At 39.0% G+C, this 26931-nt stretch overlaps 2 long non-coding RNA genes across 3 annotated transcripts; one reads left to right on the forward strand and one right to left on the reverse strand.

The window, feature by feature from the left end:
• Positions 1-2580: 2580 nt before the first annotated feature.
• Positions 2581-25090, reverse strand: LOC148132311 (uncharacterized). Of its 2 annotated transcripts, XR_015747831.1 has the most exons (4): positions 24447-25090; positions 23420-23528; positions 10141-11412; positions 2581-2684 (listed from the first exon to the last, which is right to left on the reverse strand). It is a non-coding gene; the product is annotated as an uncharacterized LOC148132311 (long non-coding RNA). The 2 variants fall into 2 exon arrangements; XR_015747830.1 differs by lacking the exon at positions 2581-2684 and having other exon boundaries at positions 9338-11412; positions 24447-25078.
• LOC148132312 (uncharacterized) lies at positions 15537-16006 on the forward strand. The gene is made up of 2 exons (XR_015747829.1): positions 15537-15621; positions 15824-16006. It is a non-coding gene; the product is annotated as an uncharacterized LOC148132312 (long non-coding RNA).
• Positions 25091-26931: the final 1841 nt, after the last annotated feature.

Genomic DNA, 26931 nt, shown 5'->3' on the forward strand with positions numbered 1-26931 from the left:
TTCCAGTTAACTCATTAAGTTTAAATCACTCCTTGAAATTGCCTTGTGAAATTGCCTCAGCAGTTGGTAACATTCTCCACAGGATTTTTTTATCATCAGAGAATGACTGGTTAATGAATTGGCATATTTTATAAAATCAGCATTCAACTAATCTATTCATATTTAAACGGGAAAAGCAAATATCAAAATGTGCTAAAACCAAGGTATGATTAAACAAATAAACAACTGAAAGGATACCCAACCCTCTGGCTCAGCGGTGTCAAACTCAATTTCATTGAGGGCCACATCAGGGTTGTATTTGATCTTGGGGGCCAGGGTTGGGGTGGCCCAGTGGTGGGATTCAAAAATTTTTACTACTGGTTCTGTGGGCGTGGCTTGGTGGGCGTGGCAGGGAAAGGATACTGTAAAATCTCCAGTCAGAGGTGGTATTTGCCGGTTCTCTAAGCTACTCAAAATTTCCACTACCAGTTCTCCAGAACTGGTCAGAACCTGCTGAATACCACCTTTGGTGTGGCCTGGATGGACATGGCCAGCTTGATATCACTCGTATTGGGTATGCCTGTGATGGCCCGAGCACTCTGCCAGCGAAAACAGGCTCCTGAGCTCCATTTTTAGCCATGATGGCCTCCTGCAGCCCTCTGCCAATGACAACAGAGCTCGAGTAGACCACACATGTCCCCGCAGGTCCCATTTTTGCCGGCAGAGGCACTGAGGGGCGGTCACTCACTGTTTCCAGAGTGGCTCTGCGGGCCAGATCTAAGCACCCTGTGGGCCAGATCCAACCCCCAGGCCTTGAGTTTGACACCCCTGTTCTGGCCTCTCATATTGAAAATTGCAACCTTCAAGATTTCTCTTCTCAGATAGGTCCCCCGTTACTCCTAATTGGTAGTATTCAAATCTCTAGAATACAACAACAGCAATTCCAGCTACGAGGTCGAGGAGTTTCTGGATTGCCTAGAGAAGATACTAAAGCAAGAATGATTAACTAATTAGGAAGAAAAGAAAATGGATCTTGAAGTCAACAAAACATATAGAGTAAACTCCAGATTTGCCACCATGAAAAAATTACCAAGAGATGTTTTAGTCCATTTTGTAAGAACAAGTGGCTACATTTTGGATTGTCACTTCAAATCTAAATTAAGGATGGAAAATATGAATATCATTGTATTGAAGGAAATCCCTCTTTTTGTGAAAAAAAGAAGCTTACACCTTCCTAACAGATATTCTGACTAGGACAAACTTGAAGATGTGTTATTTACTTACCATGAACAAAGATGTAGATTATGGAGAAACCTAAGGATTTTTTAAATTAAACATAAATTAATATTGGACCCAGCTGAAGAAATAGATACATTAAGCAATAGGAGGTATATCAATTTCAGAAACTTGAAATATGAAAGATTGACTAAAAAATGTGGTTTTAAACTAGGGGGGAAAGGTGAAACACCTAAGGGTTATATTGTCAAGCACAAATGCTAAACTGTTTCAAAATAATTTTCTGCCTGCATGGATTGATGTTTTTTAAAAAAGATTTATTAAAATTGGACAGATTGTAATTATTATTGGAGAGAATTTCAGTGATCAAGTTGAATGTTTTACCAAAGATGTTTTTTGTCTTTCAGACTTTACCAATACTTATAACTGATACTTCATTTAAACAATGGGATATTGTTTAATAACAGCAAGGGGAAACCCACCCCCCCCCAGACTTAGATATAAATTATTGCAAGATGATAAAGAAAGAGGAGGTTTGGGTTTATCAGATTTGAAATTGTACTTTGATGTTGCTGTTTGCTCTGGCTGAAAGAGTGTGTGACTCTCCAAAATAAGTGGTTACCGGAGCTGGATGGCCATGAATTGAGATTTGAATGGCATGGCTATTTATAGTATGATAAGGTTAAAGCAGGAATCCCCAACCCTCAGGCTGTGGCGCATTACTGGGCCATGGCCTACTCAGAAATACCCTGAGCAAATGGTGAGCTGGCACACATGCATGCAGCTCAAGTTCAGCTGCGTGCGCTTGCCACAACGGCCCAGTACCCCTCTTTCCCCCAGGTTATGCTGTTCAGACTTTGCCTTATATTTGACCCAAAAGTGCATGAACATACTATAACGATGATTAAGGATAAGATTGATCCAACAATCTGTTGGAAGAAAAATCCTTCTGGGTTCAGTTCTAAGTGGGGAAAAAGACACTGGAAACATGGAGGCTGTTTGGAAGGTTTAATGGGACCACATGGCCTGGAGCTCCAGAGTGAAAAGGAAGGATGATCACATGCTTCAAGGTGAAGGAAGAGATCAAGAAAAAGGCTGATATGCTGAGAGTGCCTAGGTTTTATAACCTTTGTTGGGATTTGAATTGGAGCTTGTATTCTGATTGGTTGCCAGACTCCCATGGGGCCATGCAGGGGCAACTCTGTAGGCTGTCCTGAGTTCCAGGCTGGGTTGAGCCTTGCTTGATGATGATGCACTGAAAGGGCTTTTGAGTAATTGCTATAGCTTTACCTGGAGATCTTTGTTATGTAAAGTACCTTAATGGCCCACCCTTTAACAAAGGTGGGGGTGAATTTCTGCTTCTGAGGTGAGTTTCTGCTTCTGAGTTTCTACTCTTTTTAGAGGAAATATTCTGCCTTTTTAATATTTCCTAGGATATTTCAATTTTCTAGGAGAGGGGTGGGTGCTAACTTCCTACAAATCTGTAAGAGGAAAGAAGAAAGGCTACATTAAGAATAACACTCCAGGAATATAATCCAGAATTTGGGGGGGGGGGGGATAAGCAACCCTGTGTTTGATATCCTAGAGGCCCAATAGTCACATAGTTCTTTTAGTGGATTTAAATTTATTTGTGGGCTGTGTCACCAAGAAAGCTAAAGTTTTCCTAGAATGCATGCAACAATAATTATATAGAATTAGAGTCAGTGTTTATTTCAATGGGCTGTTTTTACTGTACATCTGGGAAGCAGTTTTTCATATGAGTCTTCAAATCAGGACAAAAAGAAAAACAAATAATCAAAGACTCTAATGACAACGAGGCTGCTATATGGCAACTGTGTGTAGAAATTGATCTGCTTGTATCAGAATTATTGAAACTACAGAACTTGTGGAATTCCCCTTTTGCAAAAATCTTTGATTCATCTCTCATCCTCCAGTTCCTATGCTGCAGTCATACTAGCAGGTCTTTAAAGGGGACATTAAATTTGATGTTTTTTTACCTCCCTCCATCTCTGCAATTACTCTGCAAGTGTTTGGGGGCAAATAACAGCCTGTGTGGTGGGATAGATTCAGTTCAAGTCCACTGTCAAAGCTGGAAGATCTCTGGATGTCCCCGGGCTGTTCACTCCCTCTCATTCCAACATATCTGGTGTTGCGACGGTATGGCATGCGATCTTGAAGATCCGAGATCACCGCCAATATCTTTGCTTCTGGACAGTCCAAACAGATCTAAACCGTCCCAAAGAGATGGTGAATGTAAAGAGCACATCCTGTTGATCCCAGGGATACCGCAAAGTCCCTGGTAGATCCAGGAGAAGCTCTTTTTGCCAGTGGTAAAGAGGCAGCCATTAAAGCTGCTGAAGTTGGGACAGCTCCGAAACGGAAGAGAATGGAAAGAGAAAGTGTGCCGGTTTGGTGAGAGTTTTTCTTTTATTTTAAGATTTGAAAGAACGCCCTAAGGAAAAGAAAGAATTTGTAAAATCTAAGACAGAAGTGATTAAGCGGCGATTTTAAACAGGAAGTCAAAATTAATATTTCTTTTTTTTATTGCTGGACTCTTAATGTATGATTTTTTACTTTGAAACTGGACTGGTTTTCTTTTTTTTTTAAAAAAAAAAAAACAAGTTTTATTAATTTTTAAAACACACAAATTATCATTATTCATTACATGTTTAAACCTTTTTTCATTGTCAATTTAACAAGTCAGATAAATTATAATTCTATTTTGAACCATTTCCATACAACATACCAAAACCTCTTATTCAATTTCTCTTTACTTCTCTTTACTCTTATTCAATATCATTATTATTATTTCATCTGTTTCTTTCTGACTTAGTTACCATTATTCTCATTCTATATTTCTACAATTTTTAACTAATTCTCCCCCCCAAAAAGACATATACACACAACACACAAAACATAAAAAAAATCTTTTTGGAAAGTAACTTGGACCCAGGTGTCTCTCTCTTCTTGGACTTCAATTATATTCATGCTCATCTTACATATCATTACTTATTTTATTTACCATTCTAAGCCTTCTATATTAACTTCCCCACATATTTCACACTTCTTACTTCTATCTTAATTAATCATCTTAATTTGAATCATTATATTTATATCTTTTGTCCATTTTTTATCATCCCTTTGTCTCATTCCTTATAAAAAAAAAAGAAAATAAGTTTCTCCTGAAATCATTAATCAGAGTATGATGCCTTTCTATCTCCCCCCTAAGTTAATCAAATTAATCTTTAAAATAATATCTAATACCCAATCCGATTTTGCTTGGTACATTCTATCTAACTAATACATCCAACATAATTAAGTACATAATTAGACAATAAATCCAAATATTAAAAAAGATACTATAATAAAAATTTTATAATAACATCAATACCATAGTCTTATTAAACTCTTTAATTAAAACAATATTCTAAACCTCCCCTATTATTAAGTTTTAAAGCCAATCATTTTTTAAACATTTTAACATTTTAATCTCTTATCAACTCTTAAACCATTACAATACTACCATCTCATCTTATGTACCTTGCAAAATCTTTTTTTTTTAAAAAAAAAATTATACTTTATCCATTATCCATAAAAAATTTCTTTTTTTTCATTTAATTTCAAAACATTGTAGCTTTTCTCCACCTTTTCCCTTTCTTTCTTCTCCCAACAAACCTTTCTACCCCCCTTCTTCTAGCCTCTGCCTTACCAGCTTCCCTTCTCTGTCGTATTCCTTTTCCCTTTTATTTACTATCATCATATTGGTTTTGCACCTTATTTTTCCCTTTCTTAAATGTTTTTTAGATCTTAAGTCCTTAAGTCCTTTAGTTTTCTTCTTTTCTCTTCTTTTCTTTTCTTTCTCTCTTCCTTCTTTCTGGATCAAATTCTGAGATTCATTAAAAATGGCTCCTTTCTTTCTTTCTTGTTCCTCTGCTGTCTTCATCTGTTGTAATGTTTGTTGATAATTAATAAGCGCCATTTCTAAGAAAAGGAAAGCTTCTTCCACACCATCTTTACCATTTTTTTTGCTTGTTCATATTCTTTTCTTAGTTCCTCAACAGAAAGAGCCATTATAAATCTTTTCTTTTCTTTTCCCTTCTTTCTTCTTACAACAACCAGAATATTCAAAAGAAAATAAAAAAAATAAAACAGTCCCAAAGTTATCAGTCAGTCCAAACCAAGGCAGAGTTCTCACTTTCTCCTTCTGGGGTATCTTTGTTAATACCTTAATGGCCCACCCTTTAACAAAGGTGGAGTTTCTGCTTCTGAGTTTCTACTCTTTTTAGAGGAAATATGGGTTTTTAATATTTCCTAGGATATTTCAATTTTCTAGGAGAGGGGTGGGTGCTTCCTACAAATCTGTAAGAGGAAAGAAGAAAGGCTACATTAAGAATAACACTCCAGGAATATAATCCAGAATTTGGGGGGGAATAAGCAACCCTGTGTTTGATATCCTAGAGGCCCAATAGTCACATAGTTCTTTTAGTGGATTTAAATTTATTTGTGGGCTGTGTCACCAAGAAAGCTAAAGTTTTCCTAGAATGCATGCAACAATAATTATATAGAATTAGAGTCAGTGTTTATTTCAATGGGCTGTTTTTACTGTACATCTGGGAAGCAGTTTTTCATATGAGTCTTCAAATCAGGACAAAAGAAAAACAAATAATCAAAGACTCTAATGACAACGAGGCTGCTATATGGCAACTGTGTGTAGAAATTGATCTGCTTGTATCAGAATTATTGAAACTACAGAACTTGTGGAATTCCCCTTTCGCAAAAATCTTTGATTCATCTCTCATCCTCCAGTTCCTATGCTGCAGTCATACTAGCAGGTCTTTAAAGGGGACATTAAATTTGATGTTTTTTTACCTCCCTCCATCTCTGCAATTACTCTGCAAGTGTTTGGGGGCAAATAACAGCCTGTGTGGTGGGATAGATTCAGTTCAAGTCCACTGTCAAAGCTGGAAGATCTCTGGATGTCCCCGGCTGTTCACTCCCTCTCATTCCAACATATCTGGTGTTGCGACGGTATGGCATGCGATCTTGAAGATCCGAGATCACCGCCAATATCTTTGCTTCTGGACAGTCCAAACAGATCTAAACCGTCCCAAAGAGATGGTGAATGTAAAGAGCACATCCTGTTGATCCCAGGGATACCGCAAAGTCCCTGGTAGATCCAGGAGAAGCTCTTTTGCCAGTGGTAAAGAGGCAGCCATTAAAGCTGCTGAAGTTGGGACAGCTCGAAACGGAAGAGAATGGAAAGAGAAGGTGCCGGTTTGGTGAGAGTTTTTCTTTTATTTTAAGATTTGAAAGAACACCCTAAGGAAAAGAAAGAATTTGTAAAATCTAAGACAGAAGTGATTAGCGCGATTTTAAACAGGAAGTCAAAATTAATATTTCTTTTTTTTATTGCTGGACTCTTAATGTATGATTTTTACTTTGAAACTGGACTGGTTTTCTTTTTTACCTTACTTTTTCTTTTTTGTCTTTTTTCCTTTTTTGTCTTTATAATATTCTAGGCTAGAGATTCCCTTTCAGCTTTTTTTTTCTTTTAAGTCTTTCCTTCATTTTTAATTATTTTTTTATTACATTTTGTTTGGAAAAGGAGGGGGAAAGTGAAAGTAGAGGAAAATTTGTAACACTGCCATCTAGAGGCTTAGAAACATTGTTTTCTTTTTTCTTTTTCCTTTTTGACCAGACAAAGCTGAGAAAGAACTGAGGCTTCTTTTCAAGGACTTATCAAACAGGCTCAAAGTGTTATTGCAGGTGCTCCTCTGGGTTTCTATCAGTGGCTGGAGTCTGGTGTTGAAACTTACAGAAAGACGATGATAAGAGAAGAGAGTTATAAAATTGTTTGGAACTTAACAAAAAGCCTTGGATAATTAAATAGGTGCAGTGTGTTCCTTCTCTCTCTCTTTTTTTTTACATTGGGCTATTCTCTACTTTGACAAACCCCCTCCTTATTAGTTTACTATTTTGGATAGTTATTTGACCTTTGGCTTTTTGGAATTTGTGTTTTTTTTGCTTTTGGAGTCTATTTTTTATATCTTATTTTAAAGGGAAAATCTTAGTATTAATTTTTCTTTTTCTTTTTAAGGGAGTAGTCTTTTTTTTCTTTTTTTCTCTCCCTTCCCATCTCTTTATTCACCTCCTATATTGTTTTTTTCCTGTGGCTCCTTTTTTTCCCCTTTTTATACCTGACTTTTTAATTGGATTAAGGTGTTGAAGAACCTGAAGAACTTTTTTTTTTTGCCACCCACAATACCTAACAATTTTTCCCTTTTCTGTTTATGTTTTTTTTTCTTTTGGGGGAGGGGGAGTTTCTCGCTATTTAATCAATTGATTGGATTAAAGTGTACAAGAACCTGAAGAAACTTTTCTTTTATTCTGCTTCCTTTTTACTCCACTATTTTTACTCCACTGGTCATTACACAAGTGGATTAAGGTCTAGAAGAACCTGAACATTTTGAATTGTTTGAAATGAGCAGGAAACTAACAGTGGCTGGTTCTTCAATTCCTACTACTTCCTCTTCACCATCTGGAGGACAACGCTCAATACAGACAATATTACAACAAGACACTGCAGACGATAATGCAATGAATTCAAAACATACAAGCAAGAACAGAGAATATTGAAAAGAGAACAGAGAACATTGAACAAAGAACAGGAAAAACGGATGAAAAGGTGGAGAATATTCAATAAATGATGATGAAGTATGATGAGAGATTCCAAAAAATTGAAGAAGAAGAAGATAAACAAAGAGATAAGAAGATTGGAGATATTGATGACAGATTAACTGTGGTTGAACAAGATAAAAGTGGGATGCTGGGATGGGAGATGGACAGATCAGAATTTTATCTTAGATTCCAAAACATAGAGGAAGAAAAGGGACAAAACTTGGCAGAGATAATGATAGAAATCTTGGCTGAGGCTCTGGAAATAACTAAAGAGAAGATGAGGTCTTTCGAGTTTTCACAAGATACGCAATGAGAAATAGTTTACCAAGAGAAGTTCACATTAGATTTACAAAGAAAGCTATTAAAACGCAAATATTACAGGTGGCAAGAGAGAAAACATTGAAATATAAATCAAGATAAATATACTACCCAGAATTTTATATTTGTTTCAAACAATTCCAATTAGGCTCGAGAAAGATTATTTTGAAGATTTAAATAAAATTGTGTTGAAATATATATGGCAGGGTAAAAAAGCGAGAATAAAACTAAAACTCTTGCAAGATGCTAGAATAAGAGGAGGATTTGGTCTGCCTAATTGGGAGTTGTACTATCAAGCTACAAATCTGATGTGGGTTAAGGAATGGATAACATTAAGAAATACTAGATTGTTGACATTAGAAGGACATGATCTGTTGTTGGGGTGGCATGCCTTCCTATGGTACAAGGGAACTAAAACACAGGGGTACTTTAGAAGACATTATATATGGGAGGCTCTGTGGTTAAATTGGGAGAAGACTAAAAGGCAATGTTATTTGAAAATTCCAGTCTGGCTATCGACTATTGAAGCATTTTCTTACCCTATAATATATAAAAAGGAACAAACAGTTAGATATGGTGAAATATTGAATGAAAAGGGTGTACTTAAATCTATGCAAAAACTAGAGGAACAAGGTATAAAGATGAATTGGTTTTCATATGCGCAAATACGTTCTAGATATGATAAAAATTCTAAAACAGAAGGTTTCTATGATAAATTGACTGATTTAGATGAGATCTTGACAGGTACTGATGAAAAGGTGATTAAAAAAATGTATGGATATTTATTAGAAATTAAGCTAGAAGAACAAGTCAAAGAAACAATGATTGCTTGGGGGGGGGAATTTTGGATATGGGATTGATTTAGAGAAATGGCAAAAATTGTGGTCTCAAAATTATAAAATGACAATGTCAACAGCATGTAAAGAAAATTTGTATGATGTTTTACAGGTGGCATCTAGCCCCAACAAGAATAGCAAGAATGTTCAAGAACAAATCTGAAAAATGTTGGAAATGTCATCAGATACCTGGTTCATATTACCATATGTGGTGGATGTGCGCGGATGCTAAAACATATTGGACTAAAATCCATACATGGTTGGAAAAAATGACAAAAAAACACATAGACTTGAAACCAAAGATATTTTTATTGGGAATTTTACCCAAAATATACAGTAAGGAATTGAAATATTTGATTGTAAATGTATTTACAGCAGCTAGGATTGTATTTGCTAAAAACTGGAAAAATGAGAAAATACCAACGCAGGAGGAAGTTATTAAGAAAATAATGGAATGTGTTGAAATGAGTAGATTGACATTTGAAATCAGAGAACAAGAAGATAAACAATTTTATAAGATTTGGGATTTATTTTATCAATGATTAGACAATAAAACATGGTAATGAAATATGTAGATTTTTTAGAATATAAAGAACATATAAAGATGTATTATCTTTATCATAATTATAACATAATTATAGGATAGATTTGGGATGATAATATGAATTGTCATAAAATAAATCAATTAAAATATGGATTATCTTGCAAAACATGAATGAATAATAGTATAGTTAAATGATTGATTAACAATGGTATCAATGTATTTAGGAATATTTGATAGATAATATGAGAACATATACAAGTAATTGTAAGTGATGACTATGAAGTGGATGCACAAAACAATTTGTAAACCAACCGACACATTGTATGTACATAAGTGGAAGATGGCTTGATGTTTTTATGTTGTGTTTGTCTATGTTTGTCTAAAAAAATAATAAAACTTTTCCAAAAAACAAAAACAAAGGTGGGGGTGAGTTTCTGCTTCTGCTGTGAATTTCTGCTTCTGAGTTTCTACTCTTTTTAGAGGAAATATTCTGCCTTTTTAATATTTTCTAGGATATTTCAATTTTCTAGGAGAGGGGTGGATGCTAACTTCCTACAATCCCGCTTTTTTTTTTTTCAAAACAAAAGGTGGTCAGATCAGGAAGACTTGATGGGTGCTTTTATTTTTTCTGATGCAAAGGGAAAGGCATTGAAAAAGAGGCAACAGAAAAGGATTCCTTCAGTGGCTCCCAAAAGCTTTCAACCATGAAAGTCTAGCAGCCTGGGAAAACTTCTGGATTTTTTTTTTTTTTTTTTTTGCTGTATCCAATTTTTCATGCCAATTAATTTTCAGGTGTTTGATGTACTTTTTTTTATGAGCTTACAGTCAGGTTGTAATCACTAGCCCCTACATTCTCCACAGCCTTTAATTTACAGGCTGCCCATTTCCAAGGTTTATGATTACTACCTGCCTAGCTCTTCGCTTCCAGGGTTTGTGAGGCCAAATTGAGGTTAGTCAGTGTGCAATCCAGGATATTTAGTATTTTTAAAGTTACACACAATGAGCCCTGGGACTTCTACTCATGAGACAACCAGTGCAACATATCCTGCTTTACTGGGCAACTGGACCGCATCATTTGTGAGTCACAGTCAGGACTTGGGATTTGGAGATCTCTTTTCTGCTATCTCTTCAGGAATTGCCTGAGGGGGGTGCCCCCTCCCCCTTGGGATTAGCAGGACAATATGACTGCTTGGGTCTTAGTGCCACAGAGCAGCAAAACAAAAACAAAAATACACACAAAAAAGGAAGCTAGGAGCAGTTTTGTGTGGCGGTAGGTGAAAGGGATAACCTCTATCTAATTCTGAATGGTGTGTCTCTGTGTATGTGCCTATGTATGCAGCTAGTTTTACAATACAGATAATACAAACACGCTGGACAATTTTCCCTCCCACTAGACAGAAGTACAAGGTGTTCAGAACTTGCTGGGCCAACCTCTCTCAAATATAATCCTTACATGAGTACATCAAACTGGTTACAATATAAATGATACAAGAAAGAAAATATTACAATGGATTTCACATTACAATTAATTTTCAATTACAATGAATTTCCACCCTCCCCCCATAATCTTTCTAACTGTCTTCTGTGGATTGAAAAGAGTCTTTTAGTCTTTTACTGGTCCATCTCAGGGTCCTTTCCTTCATGTCTCTGGGTGGCATAGGCTTGGCCTGGTGGTATGGGTGTTCAGTCAGGCTTGGGAAGGTCTGCCCACTCTGGTTTGCTGAAATGACTTTCAGTGGAGGCTGGATCCAAACACAATTCTTTGGCTCCAATGGATGGAATGTCTCTAGAGAGCAGCTTCTGCTTCCACATGTGGCAGGTCTGAAAGACAAAGAACAAGGGGTCCCCTCCCCTCTTCACTGGTAATTCTACCAGGAAAGGCTTTGTAAAAGGATTAGAGATTTTGGTGTTTGCGTGGATAGCTTGCAGGCATGGTTTGAGGAGGAAGAAAAATAACACATCAGTATTGCAGGTACTAAACAGACAAATCAGTTTCAACAAAATGGAGACACAACAGATGAGAAAGGAAAAAAACTGGATTCACATGCTTCAGGAAAAGGATGAACAGGTAAAATCATTTAAACACACAATAAATGCAAGGATGAAACTTTTCTTGTAAATGAACTTAAACATTTATTAATAACCTTTGGTTTTTCTTAAAAGCACAGAGAGGAAAGAAAATTGAACTCTGTTCCTCATCCAGTCTAATTGGCCAGACCAGACTGGGAGAAGACATTTTCTCTCAGTGTTTTTAACTCTTAACAATTTAAAATTCATATCTGAAGGGTTCAGAGACACTTAACAGTTGCAATAGTTACTTCGAGGATACACAGAGACTTAGACACACGCGCGCATGCACACACACACACAAACAAGGACACAGAGAGGAAAACAAAACTCTGAGGTTTACACACACACTGATCATTTCCACAATAGATATCTCAGTTAACTTGGGGAAGGCAGAAATCTTAAGGAACAAACCTCTCCTTCCAACCTACCTCTTTCATTATGTATAATGCACGTTGTCTTGAGCATCTAGAGCAGGGGTGTCAAACTGACAGCCTGCAGGCACAATGCATCACCCATAGGCCACACCCACCCCAGCTCCAGGAAGGGGAAAAACATCATGAAATGTCACATGACGGCAATGTGACACAGTGAGTTTGACACCCATTTTCTAGAGTGAAAGCAAGACAAAAACCTAGCAAATAAAATGTGAAAAAAAGGCATGAAGGACAAATATTTTACTTACAGGGTGGGCCAAGGGGAATTTTGTTGCTCAAGAATGTGGTTGTAATATTCATTCCTTTTTCTTTTGTCAACAGATCTAGGTTTGAAAAAGTCAAGATGCTTCCACAGCATCTCGAAACTGATTTTGAGTTTTGGGGAATGAAAACATAGAATCATAAACTACTCCACCCTATGAGCTCTGTTTCTGCTGTAAGAGTGTAGCAAGCTTTGTCTATCCTCTCCTATTAGAAAGTATGCAGACCTGACCCAAACCTTAAAAGGTTCTCATGAAATCAGAATCAATTTATGTTCTGACATGACATTCTGATTACAGAGCGAAGAAGGATGATGCCCTAAAAAAAAGACTGCTTGGCAAACATGCAATTTTTAGCTGAAAATTTTCTTTACAATTTTGATGAACTCATAAAGATGCTGGAAAATATTCAGAGGAAACTGACAGTAAATCAATCAAATCCACAAAAGGAACGTGATCTTAAACCAGTATATTCATTAGGAAGAAATATGGACTCAGAAAAAATGAGTCAACTTCAAACACCTTCCTGAAGTTCAGGTCAGAATTTCTACATAATAGTAGAAAACTGTCTAGATGGATAAGTGGTAAATTGGTCTTTGTTAAGTGGGTTGAAGAGGATTGGGGAATGATTTTATCACATTTAACTGGGGAACAATTTCAACTGGACTTTTTTGGGAAGATAGATTGGCTTTGGAAGTTGGATTTATTGTAGTCAATCAAACAACAATTGATAAGAGATGGTATTAAGAAACAAATGTGGGTATTTGATTGGGTTAATTTGGGGAATGATTTGGGATAGTTAATAAAGCCGTGATAAATTTGCCATGAGTTGTTTACAATAACAGTTTGTTAAAAGAGGGTTTTGGAATTTTAATCTAATCTTTTTGTATTATTACAATTGTTCCTGATAATTATATAAAAAGCTTCCTACTTATTGATATACTGTACTATATAGATGATAGATTAACAATTTGTAAATAGAATTAGTAGTTTAGTAATTTTAAATCCTTTAAACCTGTTTTACAAGGGGAAACTGATATTGTTGTAATACATTAATCAACATTCAACTAGGGACAACAATATGTGTATATTTTTATTTTATTTATTTTATTTTGTCAAGTGATTATTAGATAACAGTGTGGGAAGTGTATCTATTTTGTGACTCAAAACTCAAGATGAAAAAGGGAGGTTTTCCTTTTGAAGTAAGGAAATGCAGTATCAAACACTGATTAGGATGCTGACTGATCTTGGAATGTTTTTGAAGTGCTGGGAACTATCACACATTTTGGAATGCTTTTGAAATGCCAGATAAGTAAGGAAGTATCTGTTACAGCTAGGTACCATGAAAGATAATAAAATGTAACTTGTATCCTGAAAGATAGATTGTAAATCAAGCCATTTGTATACTGGAGGGGGGAGTAGTAGGGGGTAGTTTTGGGTATAAGAGTAGAGCCTTTAAGCTTTGCCTTTTGTTCCTCCCACCTGCCAGGGCAGGAACCCGTTTCTGCAGAAATGTTACAATAAAACCTTTTTCCTTGGATCAACTTTGAATCTTGGTGGTTTTTCTTAGCCACAATATCACAATTTGGGGGCTCGTCCGGGATCCTCGACGGCGTCGACTGGAAAACGGGGACCAGGTAAGAGAGTGGCCACAACCTCCCATTGAGAGGCACCTCTCCCCGAATTCGGTCAGACTCCCGAGGTGACTGGGAAATCCAGACGATCCTTGGAAAAAGAACTGAGAAGAAATGCCGGCTGAGAGTGTGTGAGATTGATCTGAGTTGGGGACACCCACACATCCTTTGACTGACTGCGGAAAGTCCAGGAGTGATCAGATCAGGTAAACTTTGTTTCCTTTCATTTGTAGCCAAAAGAGAGAGGTCCTTAAACTCCCTGGGGGAATCCAGCATCTGCTGGAGGACTGGGCTTAGAAGTCTGAGAGAAAGGGGTCCTTAAACTCTCTGGGAGAATCCAGCGTCTGCTGGAGGACAGGACTGGTGAGTCAGGGCTCTGGGAGCCTGGAAGAATAGAGATGGGAAAGGGACAAAGCAAGGCTCTGGGAGTCTGAAAGAGTAGAAGATGGGGAAGGGACAAAGCAAGGCTCTGGGAGCCCGGAAGAAGCCTGTCTGGGACAGGGAAAATCTGACAATGGCAGAAAACCAATTCCGGTAGATTCGCCTCTTGGGACAGCCACTCCAGAAGTGGTTCTCCCCGAATTTAAAGGAATTCACCAGACATCTCGAAAAGAAAAACATGATTTATCTTTGTCGAGATCGATGGCCAAAATACTCTTTGATTGATCCTAAATTCCCATATCACTGGAGTCCTGAGGGGGAAACCAGTAGCTATTGGATGACCAAATTGCGGGACTATATTCTCCAACACAAAATGACTACTCAAATTGCATACATAGATGTATGGTTTCATGTGAAATTTGAAAGTCCCATCCCTCCAATTGAGGGTTAATACATGTCTCAACAGAAAAGCAATGAGAGTGAGATGGATGATTGGCTGCAGAATCCGCCGCCCACAAATCCTAATTTGAATAACGCGCCCGCCAATGTTCCTATGGTACCACCGCCATTGCCGGTGGCATAACCCCCTCCTCAGCCGCCCCTTTACCCGCAGCTGAGAAAAGAAGTAGAAGAATTAAAGAGAAGTGTTCAGGATTTTCCATTCAGAGAAAAACCTGAAGTGGATGCATTTCCTCTTAGGGAAGTCCCTAATGGGATCAATGCTGCAGGCAACCCGGTGACAGTCTTTGTGGCTGTCCCCATAAAACCAGCCGAGTTGCGATGCTTATTGGGATGTATATCCTGGGGACTATTGTAATAGGCTTCGGGACAGCCTAGTTAAATATTCTGGTGTGGATCCAACCACACCTGCTTTTGAATCCATGTGGAGAAAATGCAGTTTGTGACTGGGGCTTGGCCAGATATTCAAAAGAAAATTCAGAAAATGGATAATTGGGGAGCTGTGGGAATTGTTGATCTCCTGAAAGCAGCCCAACAAGTTTTTGTGAACAGACACTGTAAAAACCAGACAGAAGTCATAAATGATGCTTGCAGCTATGCAGGCTGCAATGAAAAATGAGATGAAGAAAAGTGAGAATCTTGGGAAAGGTTCAATTGGAGAAAGGAGTGAGAATTTTGGGGGATACAATCAGGGAAGTTTTCAGGGCAGAGGAAGAGGTATGGGAATGAGACAACCTGGAATGAATAGGAGTTGCTTCAGGTGTGGGAAGGAAGGTCACTTTGCGCGCGAGTGTCCTACCAACCGGGAGGAAAGGAGTTATGCATTGTATGAAGAAAGTAATAAAAATAGTTGGGGTGAGTGGAAAATCACAGGACGTGAGTGTGTTTGAACAAATCAGACTGGAGATGAATGGGGTGGTGATTGAAGCTGAAGGGAGTATTCCTGATTCTGAATTTATTGGGAAGAGATTTGTTGCCTGTGTTTGGTATCCAGCTGTGGGATACCGGGAAGGAAGTAAGGATGTGGAAAATGATTGTGGAAGATGAGAGAGCAATTTCAGATGAGGTCTGGGCAGGAGGAGAGAAGGCAGGGCGAATGAACATTCAGCTGATTAAGATTCAAGTGCAGCCTGGGGTGACAAAGCTTTGGACCCCACAATATTCAATGAGTAGAAGGGGGAGAGAGGGGTTGATCTGAAGGATGCTTTCTGGGCATGCCCCCTTGAGGATAGAAGTAGGGACCTGTTTGCATTTGAATGGAATGATCCTGAGACTGGGAGAAAACAACAACTGAGGTGGACAGTGCTGCCCCAGGGCTATACTGAAAGTCCTTTGTTATTTGGACAGACTTTGGAGGAAAAGTTAGTGTCTTTTGAGAAAGGGAAGGGAATCACATTGATTCAATATGTGGATGATTCGTTGCTGACTGGAGAGAAAGAGGGGGAGGTTAGAGCGGCATCCGTGGCTTTGCTGAATTGGCTAAAGGAGCAAGGATTGACAGTTTCATGGGAAAAGATCCAGTTTGTGGAAAAGAAGGTGAAATATTTAGGGCATTATATTCAGCAGGGGGTGAGATCCTTGGATCCTGAAAGGGTGAAAGGGATCATGAGCCTGGCTCCCCCCAGAAATAAGACAGAAGTCAGGAAAGCGCTTGGATTGTTGGGGTATTGCAGAGCTTGGGTGGATCAATACACTGTGTTAGCTCAATTTTTGCACAGGAAGCTGGTAGGAGAAGGAGAGAGTATAGAATGATTAAAGGGAGATGATGAGAGATGGAAAGTTTTAAAGAAGGCATTGTCATCCGCACCGGTTTTGGCTTTGCCCAATTTGAAGCTCCCATTTCATCTGTATGTGTCAGCAGCACAGGGAACGGCACTAGGAGTATTGGCACAGAAGAGGGGGGGGGCAATACCAGCCCATCGCTTTTCTGAGCAAAACTCTGGAGCCGATGGTGAGAGGATGGCCAGTGTGTGTGCAAGCTGTGGCTGCTACAGCTATGTTGGTGGTAGAGAGCAGGAAGTTAACCTTTGGGGGGGGGCTTGTTGTGCATTCACCCCACCAGGTTACTTCTGTGCTAAGTCAGTTGGCAACAACTTGGATGACAGAAGGGCGGATTCTCAAATATGAAACCATTTTGAGAACCAGCCCAGATGTGGTGATTGGGACAGATAGGAATTTGAATCCAGCAGAATTCCTAGAAGGAAGAAGACAGGAGTGGGAAGCTGAGGACCATGATTGTTTATTGCAAGTAGATTTGATGACAAAGGTAAGGGAGGATTTGGAAGAGACTTCTCTGAAGGAAGGGGAAAGATGGTTTGTGGATGGATCAAGCAGGGTTGAGGAAGGAAAGAGGAAATGTGAGTTGTTTGCTTTGAAGAGGGCTCTGGAGTTAGCTGAAGGGATTGATGTGACAATCTGGACTGATTCCAAATACGCCTGGGGTGTGAAGCACCCCAGAGGTAGTTGGGAACAGGTAGGCAGACAAGTGGGTAAAAGAAGCTGCAGGGGAGATAGAGCTGGTGATGGTATCAATTCCCTTGCTAGAAATGGAAGAAGATGAGGATTGGAAACCTGAAGGAAAAGAGAAAGATGATTTGGAAAGAGAAGAGTGTACATTAACTGAGGATGGGAGGAGAACCTCAGAGGGGGTGAGGGTGGTCTCTGTGAATGCAATGAGGGGAATTCTGGAAAAGGTACATGAGGGAGGGCGACCTCTAGTGGGCTGGCCTTTCCAAAGAGCACAAATTGATTTCATTGAATTACCAGAGAAAGGGGGGTGGAAATACTTATTGGTGATTAAAGATCATCTGACAGGGTGGGTGGAGGCCTATCCAACTAGAAGAGCCACAGCATCCACAGTAACCAAGATCCTGTTAGAACAAATCATTCCTCGTTATGGGATGATGGAAGCTATTGATTCTGACAGGGGGACACATTTTACACAAAAAGTTTTGCAGTCAGTGATGGCTGCGATTGGGGTGAAATGGGATTTGCACACTCCCTATCATCCCGAATCCAGCTCTAAGGTGGAGAGAGCTAATGGCGAGTTGAAGAAACACCTGACCAAATTACAATTGGAAAATGGGTTACCATGGACAAAGAACTTATCCTTGGCATTACTCAGAATCAGAACATGCCCAAGGAAGGACACTGGGGTCTCTCCATTCGAGATGCTAATGGGGCAACCCTACTTGGCGAAAATAGGGAATCCAATTCCTGAATTTAAAGATTTATTTCTGAGAAAATATTTGCAGATACTGTCCAGGTTTTTTTTCTCTCTCTATATAAACAGAGACTATTGGTACAACGACCACCACTTGCGGGAAGCCAGCACCCCTATGAAGCTGGAGATTGGGTCCTGATAAAGACTTGGAGAAGTGAGAAGCTGCAACCTAGCTGGGAAGGCCCGTACCAGGTGCTGTTGACAACTGAATCTGCAGTTCGCACTCGGGAAGGAGGCTGGACACAATTACAGCAGAGTCAAGAAGGCACCGGAACCTGAGAAACCTTGGAGGGCAGTTCCAGTGGATGGTCAGCCGCTGAAGCTCACTTTGAAAAGATGAAGAAGTCTGAACCCTGGACTGAGCTAATTGTCTTTATTCTAGGACTGGGACTGGGAACTTCCTGGGGAAGCGAGGATTCACATCAACCCCAGAATGTTACTTGGGTTGTACTTGATTCCCATTCAGATATAGTCAATTGGACTAGCGGAAAGAGGCCTCCCAATACTTGGTTTCCAGAACTGCAATTTGATTTGGGAAGGGTCCTCTTGTCCACCACCGATGACACGTTCATAAAGAAACATCATTTTTACGTCTGCCCTGGACATAAAACTGAAAGAAGCTACAAAAAGACTTGTGGAGGGGCTGATCAGTTTTATTGTGCAGCCTGGAGTCTACGGGACACATCTGGTGGGACCCTCTGTTCAAAGGTGATCTGATACAGATCATTCTGGGATAGTACAGGACTCCATGAAAAAACTGAGGGAAGGACTGAACCAAAGAAAAAGAGAAAAGGATGACCATCCTAATCTCCACTCTAATAGGATCCTTAATTTTATTATTATTAATCTTCACCTTTGGTCCATGTATCTTGAACAAATTAATGTGAGTTTGAGTCAAAGATGAAACAAGAACAGGGGGGATTGTGGGAAGTGTATCTATTTTGTGACTCAAAACTCATGATGAAAAAGGGAGGTTTTCCTTTTGAAGTAAGGAAATGCAGTATCAAACACTGATTAGGATGCTGACTGATCTTGGAATGTTTTTGAAGTGCTGGGAACTATCACACATTTTGGAATGCTTTTGAAATGCCAGATAAGTAAGGAAGTATCTGTTACAGCTAGGTACCATGAAAGATAATAAAATGTAACTTGTATCCTGAAAGATAGATTGTAAATCAAGCCATTTGTATACTGGAGGGGGGAGTAGTAGCGGGTAGTTTTGGGTATAAGAGTAGAGCCTTTAAGCTTTGCCTTTTGTTCCTCCCACCTGCCAGGGCAGGAACCCGTTTCTGCAGAAATGTTACAATAAAACCTTTTTCCTTGGATCAACTTTGAATCCTGGTGGTTTTTCTTAGCCACAATCTCACAACAGGTATAAGTATAAACATGGCTATGAATACATGAAATGGATATGAATAAGAAAAAGAAACAATAGGACAGGGACGGTAGGCATATTGGTGCGCTTATGCATGCCCTCTAAAGACCTCTTAGGAAAGGGGTGAGGTCAATAGTAGACAGTCTAAGGTTAAAGTTTTTGGGGTTTGGGGAAGGTTGAATATTCCAGACATTGACCACTCTGTTGCTGAAGTCGTATTTCCTGCAATCAAGTTTGGTGCAGTTTACCTTGAGTTTTTAATCTATTGTATGCTCTTGTATTGTTGTGGTTGAAGCTGAAGTCCTCATTGACAGGTAGGACATTGCAATATATAATTTTAGATCGAACCGAAGGTGGCGTAGTTCTAGGTTGTCTAGGTCTAAAATTTCAAGTCTGATAGCATAAGGTATTCTGCTATGAGTAGAGGAGTAGAGAACTCTTCTTGTGAAATATTTCTGGACTTTCTCAATTGAATTAATATCAGATATGTAATGCAGGTTCCAGACTGATGAGCTGTATTCAAGTATAGGTCAAGCAAATGTTTTGTATGTTCTAGTTAGTAGAGTGATATTACCAGAGAAAAAGCTACGCAGGATTAGGTTTACAACTCTTAATGCCTTTTTGGCTATGTAGTTACAGTGGGCTCTAGCACTTAGATCATTTGAGATGAGTACTCCAAGGTCCTTGACAAAGTTTGGGTCATCAACAAGGTCTTGACTATTCAGCTTGTATGTTATTTTCTGATTTTTTTTTCTGCCAATATATAAGACAGAGCATTTATTTGTTGAGATTTAAAGTTGCCATTTGTTTGAGCATTCTGACACATGGTTGAGGTCTTTTTGAAGGGTAGTAGTATTGTCTGTGGTGTTGAATAGCTTTACATCATCAGCGAAGAGAACGCAGTTGCTCTTAATATGATCACAGAGGTCATTTATGTAGAGTATGAAGGGAGTTGGTCCTAGAACACTGCCTTGGGGGACACCACTGTTGACAGGTACAGAATTTGATAGGACGCTCCCAATTTTAATCATTTGTTGTCTGTTTGACAGGAATGCTTCTATCCAGTTATGCAGGTGTCCAGAAATACCATAAGATTTTAATTTTAGGAGTAGTTTGTTGTGTACCACTGAATCAAAGGCTTTACAGAAGTCTATGTAAATTGTGTCAATTGCTTTGCCCTGATCAAGTTGTGTAATCCATATGTTTTTGCAGTATAAGAGTTGCAGATTACAGGATAGTTTTTTTTCTGAAACCAAATTGTTTGTTAGAGAGTAGTTTGTTTGTCTCTAAGTGGAGGATAATGGATTGGTTAATAATTGATTCCATGACTTTACAGGTGACGCAGCATAAAGAGATTGGTCTATAATTTTCAACTAGGCTGGGGTCTCCCTTTTTGAAGATGGGGATGACTGTGGCTAGTGACCATAGGTTTGGCAAGGAGCTGGTCCTGAAAGACTTTTCAAAGAATATGCTTAGAGGTTCGGTTATGGCAGTGGATAGCTTTCTTAAGAAGTAGGCACATATTCCCTCCGGTCCAATAGATAGAGATGGTTTTAGATCACGTAGTGCTTTTTCAACATTGTCTTCTGTAAAATCGATATGTATTAGATCATTGTAGTTGTCTGTGATTCGACTAGGAAATATTGGGCATGATCTATTGCTGTTTACAAATACTGAGCCAAAGAATGTGTTAAAGAGGTTGGCTTTAATGGTGTCATTGTTGCAGTCTTTACCATTAGATCCTTTCAGGGGTGGGATAGACCTTGAGTCTTTTAGTTTGTTGTTTACAAAATTGTAGAAAGTGTGGGTAGAATTGGTGTGTAGGTTTTCCTCTTGTTTAATGTGATAATTGGTGCATTCAGTCTTTATCTGGTGGCATAAATTTTTGTATCAGCTTTTAAAGTTGGCAATGTGACCAGATTTGTTTTTCCACCAAAGGGATTTCTTTTTGGATTGGAGCTTCCTTATTGTTATGGGTAGTTTGTTTTTCCTGGTTTTGGGAGTTGTTATTGGTACATATAGTTTGATGACTCTTTTGACTTCAAGTAAAAATATGTTGTAATGGTCTTCAACAGTATTGCATCCAGTGAATAGAATTTGCCAATCAAGAGATGAGAGATCGTTGTCTATAAGATCATAAGCGAGGATGCATGTTGAGACAAAAGTCAATCATGCTGTGGTCACTGTTGGCAAAGGGTTCATTAATTTGTAGTCTGTAAATTGAATTCAAACTGTTGCAGAAGATGAGGTCGAGGCAATTGTTTAGTTTAGTGTTGTTGGCTACTAGTTGTTCCAGTCCCAGATTTGTTACAGCATTGTAGAAGGTTGCATGTATGGATTCGGTTGTACATTCGTTTAGGGTCCAGTTAATACAAGATAGATTGAAGTCACCAAGAAAGATAAAAGCGTGTGGGCAAGAGGTCGCCCATGTTAGTAGTGAATTTAACTTGTTTACATGCTCGATGTCATAACCAGGAGCTCTGTAACACAGTAAGAATCAAAATGTGATATTTAAGGACAGTTTACAGACGATGGTCTCTGGAAGAGCAAGCTCCTGGGTAATTTGGGTGTTTTTTAGATGTAGGGACTTTTTATAGAAGATAGCAACACCACCTCCTCTATGGATTTCACGATCTGATCGGTAAACATGACTCAATTACTGTGGTAATTAAGTCAGGGAGGGATGCGTTGAGCCATGTTTCACAGACAAATATAATGTCGAATTCTGTTGTACATGCGAAGATGACAACAGCAAAATATCATCCAAATAATACTGCCGTCTGACAGGCGTCTCCCTGAGATCGGCGGCTAGAGCTGCCAGAACCTTTGTAAATGTCCTTGGGGCAGATGACCGCCCGAAGGGCAGGGCAATGTACTCAAAATGTTGATTATTATAACAAAATCTAAGAAATTTGCTGTGTGAGGGTCTAATTGAAATGTGGAGATAGGTCTCTGTTAAATCAATGGAGGTTAGAAAATCACCCTTTCTTATGCTCAGTAGGATGGGCTGCAGTATAGTCATTTTAAACCTCCTATAAACTAGGGAATGATTAAGTCGTTTTAAATCTAAAATTGCCCTCCACGAAAGGTTCATTACCTTGCCCTCCACTCCAGTATCTATCTCCAAGGTTGGATCTATCTGACTGCTGATTATTCTTGAATCCAGATGTTCTCTGGAATTTTGGAGAGAATTGCCCCTGGTAAAAGGGACGAAAGGAACCCCTCCGAAAAGACTGGGAGGGTCTATTTTCTGATCTATGAAAAGAGAGGGGAGGATCTTTTTCTTGCTTCCTGACTCTATCAGAAACAGGTCGAGGGCAATGACAAACAAATTATCTCCCGATATTGGGGATGAAGCAAGCTTCCATTTGTGTTTGATATCTGCTTGCCAATGCCTGAGCCATAGCAACCGACGAGCTGTAACCTGAGATGCCATGGCTTGAGCAGAGAATTTGACAGAATACATGGGTTAGTCTATTTTTTAAATAGCATTAGCATTTAGACTTATATACCGCTTCACAGTGCTTTACACTTTACAGGAGTCTCTAAGCCAGGGGTCTCCAACCTTGGCAACTTTAAGCCTGGCGGACTTCAACTCCCAGAATTCCCCAGCCAGCACTGGCTGGGGGAATTCTGGGAGTTGAAATCTGCCAGGCTTAAAGTTGCCAAGGTTGGAGACCCCTGCTCTAAGTGGTTTACAAAGTCAGCATATTGATTCCAACAATCTGGGTTCTCATGCACCTTTTTCTTTTCAATGTCTTGTTTGTTGCTTTTTTTCCTCTGGCTTTTTTCCCCCTGAAATATTTGGTGTTTTGCATTGTAACTTTTTTTAAATAAAATAAAATAAAAATAGTTTTAAAAAAAACAACTGCAGGGATTCACGTAATTGTGGCACGAAAGGTCATATAATGGGGCAAAACTCAGCTAAATACTGCTCTAAATGCTAACCCTAGAAATGTTGGGCTGAGTTGTGATCATATGTTGAAGATTACCTGGATTCTCAGATTCATTCACCCCTGGATTAGAGTTCTGGGACTTCTTGACACAACAGCTTATCAACATTACTATAGTAATACTTAGGAGCAAGAGTAATCCACACACCTGAAAGAGGTAAAAAGAAAGGCTTCATTAACAATATCACTCTGATAATATATTCCAGAATTTGAAAGCAAAAGCAATTTTGTCATTGATATCCCAGATGCCAAATATTCACATAGTTAATTTAATGTAATTATTTTATTTTATTTATGGGTTGAGGTCACCAAGAAAGTTAAGGTTTTCCTAAAAAATGTGTGGAACAATAAATGCATGGAGTTAATATTTATTTCAACAGGCTGCTTTTTAATATACATTTGGGAAGCAGTTTTGCATATCAGACTTTCAAATCAGGACAAAAGGAAAAACAAATCATCACAAAGAAATTAATGAAAATCAGGCTATTACATAACAGTTGTGTGCAGAAATTGATCTGCTTGTATCATAATTATTGAAGTTCCATATGAACTAAATTGTAGTATAAGATTCAGTGGAATACAAACGACTTTGTGATGAATGGGTCATGGACTAATCTGAAGAAGCTTATTGCTAAAGACCAGTCTATCAGTTGTGTCAAAAGTAAAAAAGTTGAATAGGTTTCCAATTTCTTTCTTGACCTAAGATGGATACCCAGTTATGTGCTTCTCCTCTATACCTCCATATTTACCCATTTGAATAACTAATAAATTAATGTTTCCCACTTTCCAGTTACAGCAGAACGGGAAAGCAACTAGGAGAGAAAGGATTAAATTTCTCTCTTTCTCTTCAAATTTAAAATAACCCCGCAAAACAGCTTCTTTTCCCAATAGCAAGCATCTATTAGGAGTTCAATATGAGCTCCATAATGTAGCTTAGCCTTTCTTTACTAATGAGCAAACATCCAAACAAATGTTATATTTTCAAATCAAATTTCAAATTTATGAGAATTTTATCAGGATTTTGTGGCCAGTGTCAGATGAAATATAAGATGAAACAACAGCTTACCTTAGATATTGTTGACATTTCAACATTAGTTGGCTTTGTTGATGCATTATGATTTGTACTCATTGCACACTGAAGATACCTTCCATCCAACAACACAATCACAAACCACATCCAGGGGGGGAAGGAACTCTGCCATACCATGCAACACCAGTTGTCTTTTTCAACATCGAATGAGTTTAAAAAATACCCTTGAATAATAAAACTCAGGAAGAAGAAAATGCCAGATGGGGCTATTAAAAATATCCCAAAATAAATCTGGTTATATGGCTGTGGAGCACAGGTAAATTCAAGTTCCATAATTTCTTCAATCACTGCCAGGATAATTGCGACAATGAAATTCAATATTAATTTGTTCTGTAAAAGCTTCTCAACATACTGATTAAACTGCATTTTGAATGATTTGCTCTGTCTGCTTGAAGGTTTCTGAGAAGTTATCCCAAGGATATCAAGCACAATAGGAAACGAAAGGAAAACATATCCTTTGCTACATATATCATGTCATGGGAGAGAAATCTTTTACAGAACTCCCAGAGGAAGTTCAAACAGAGTATTATAAAGTGCTCACTCTTTCAGCAGCCACTTTCTGATGCTGAGGTTCTTGCGGTCCTTCTCCATCAAAAAGTCACATCCCTTATGTCCTGCTTTTCCTTCAGGAGTTCAGGGCAGGACAAATAGTGCTCCCTCTTTCCAATTTTTCCTGCAGTGACAACCCTGTCAGATAGGTTGGCCTGAGAGAGAATGAGTTGCCCAGTGTCACCAAGGCAGCTTCTCTGCCTGAAGAGAGGCCAAAAACTGAGTGTTGTCACTGCTGAACCAACACTTCTACCACTAGGTTGCATTGGCTGCATCCCTTCAGCAGCTTGATTGTAAGTCAAAGTAATATCCAAGGCTTGTTTCTCAGATCCATTCATCAGATAAGTCTAATTCACTCTTTCTATCCACCAGGGACAATGAGTCACAGAAACTAACCTTCCATGTGACTTGTATGGAGGTAGTAAAGGAAATTACAAAGGTAGAGCAATTATGGGACTTAATTCTAAATTCAGGCTGGCAAAGCTGATATTAAAACACAATTCTTACTGTCAATTCTCTAAATGTCTGGGGGGAAAAGCCTGTAATGCTTTAACGAAGGCCTCAGACTGGTGAGCGAGTTAAGCTACTGAAATTTTAACTGCAGAATGGAGAAGAAGGTTTGTGCAGGGCTATGGTGAGAACAATTAGTCCTGCATGGTAAGGAAAATACAATTCATGCATAATGCTTGTGGGTAGCCTTGGATCTCACTCACACAGCTGCTTTGCTGTGCTCCCCTCCCATTTCAGAGCCAGCAGAAAAATCCTGCTGCCACCTGATACTAGGATGAAGCTTTATGCTTTCATGAAAACAAAAAGGGAGGGAATTTCCTGTCAGGCAGGCTACAAAAACAAAACACGGAAATCCTTTCCATTACACTTCTAATTAAGTATGTTAAATCAGGCTAATCAATTCCAGGGGGTTCCTCATTCTCTAGGCCAGTTTGCCATCCAACTATCCACTTAAAAATCCATTTTAAAAGTGGCTGAAGAAGCACTTTTCTAGTGTCCCTGACAGTCAAAAGATGACTGAGGGGTGGAAGAAATGATCAGAAGGGTCAGTTCCAGATGGAATCTTCAAAAGCAAAACCCATCAAGAACCACAAGTTTGGTGAGGCAGACAATTCAGACCATCTTGCCCATACCTCTCAGCCCTCACACACAGAGTCTGCTGGTGGGATAAGAGGGAAAGCAATGCTTCCAGATAGTCACCCATGAACTTCCTCAAGCTGTAGGCAGACTACAAAGTATAGATGTTGCCATTTGGAAGCTGCTAGTAGGCCATCCTCGTGCTGAGTCAAAGAGGTTGTAGAATATGCCCTTTATCAATGCAGTTTTTCCCCAAACCATAGACATTCCCTGTATGGATGTCCTGCAAACATAGAAATATTTAGAAATACCCACATCAGAGGTGGTATTCGGCAGGTTCTGACCAGTTCTAGAGAACCGGTAGCAGAAATTTTGAGTAGTTTGGAAAACAGGCAAATACCACTTCTGACTGGCCCCACCACCATCTATTCTTTGCCTCCTGAGTCCCAGCTGATCGGCTGGGTCTTCTTTTGTTGCCCTGCACAGGAGAAGGGAGCTGGAAAGCAGGTTAGTGGGGTGGGGAGGGAATGGGGATTTTGCAGTATCCTTCCCCTGCCACAGCCACCAAGCCATGCCCACCAAGCCACACCATGGTCACCACAGAACCAATAGTAAAAAATGTTGAATCCCACCACTGACCCACATGTACACATACCACATCGCATCATTTTAGATTAACTGACATGAATCAGATGTCTGTTTCACAGGACAGAATAATCACCGTAATGGGAATATTCCCCATGTTTTGGATCTTAAACCAATCAATCAAGGAGGCAGGGGAATGTGCAGACAGTTAGATGACAAAGACTATTTTTTGCTGTATTAG

Source organism: Notechis scutatus, chromosome 2 (genome assembly GCF_049901735.1).
Source record: "Notechis scutatus isolate UNSWTSFEM ecotype Mainland chromosome 2, rNotScu1.2, whole genome shotgun sequence".
Classification (NCBI taxonomy): domain Eukaryota; kingdom Metazoa; phylum Chordata; class Lepidosauria; order Squamata; family Elapidae; genus Notechis; species Notechis scutatus.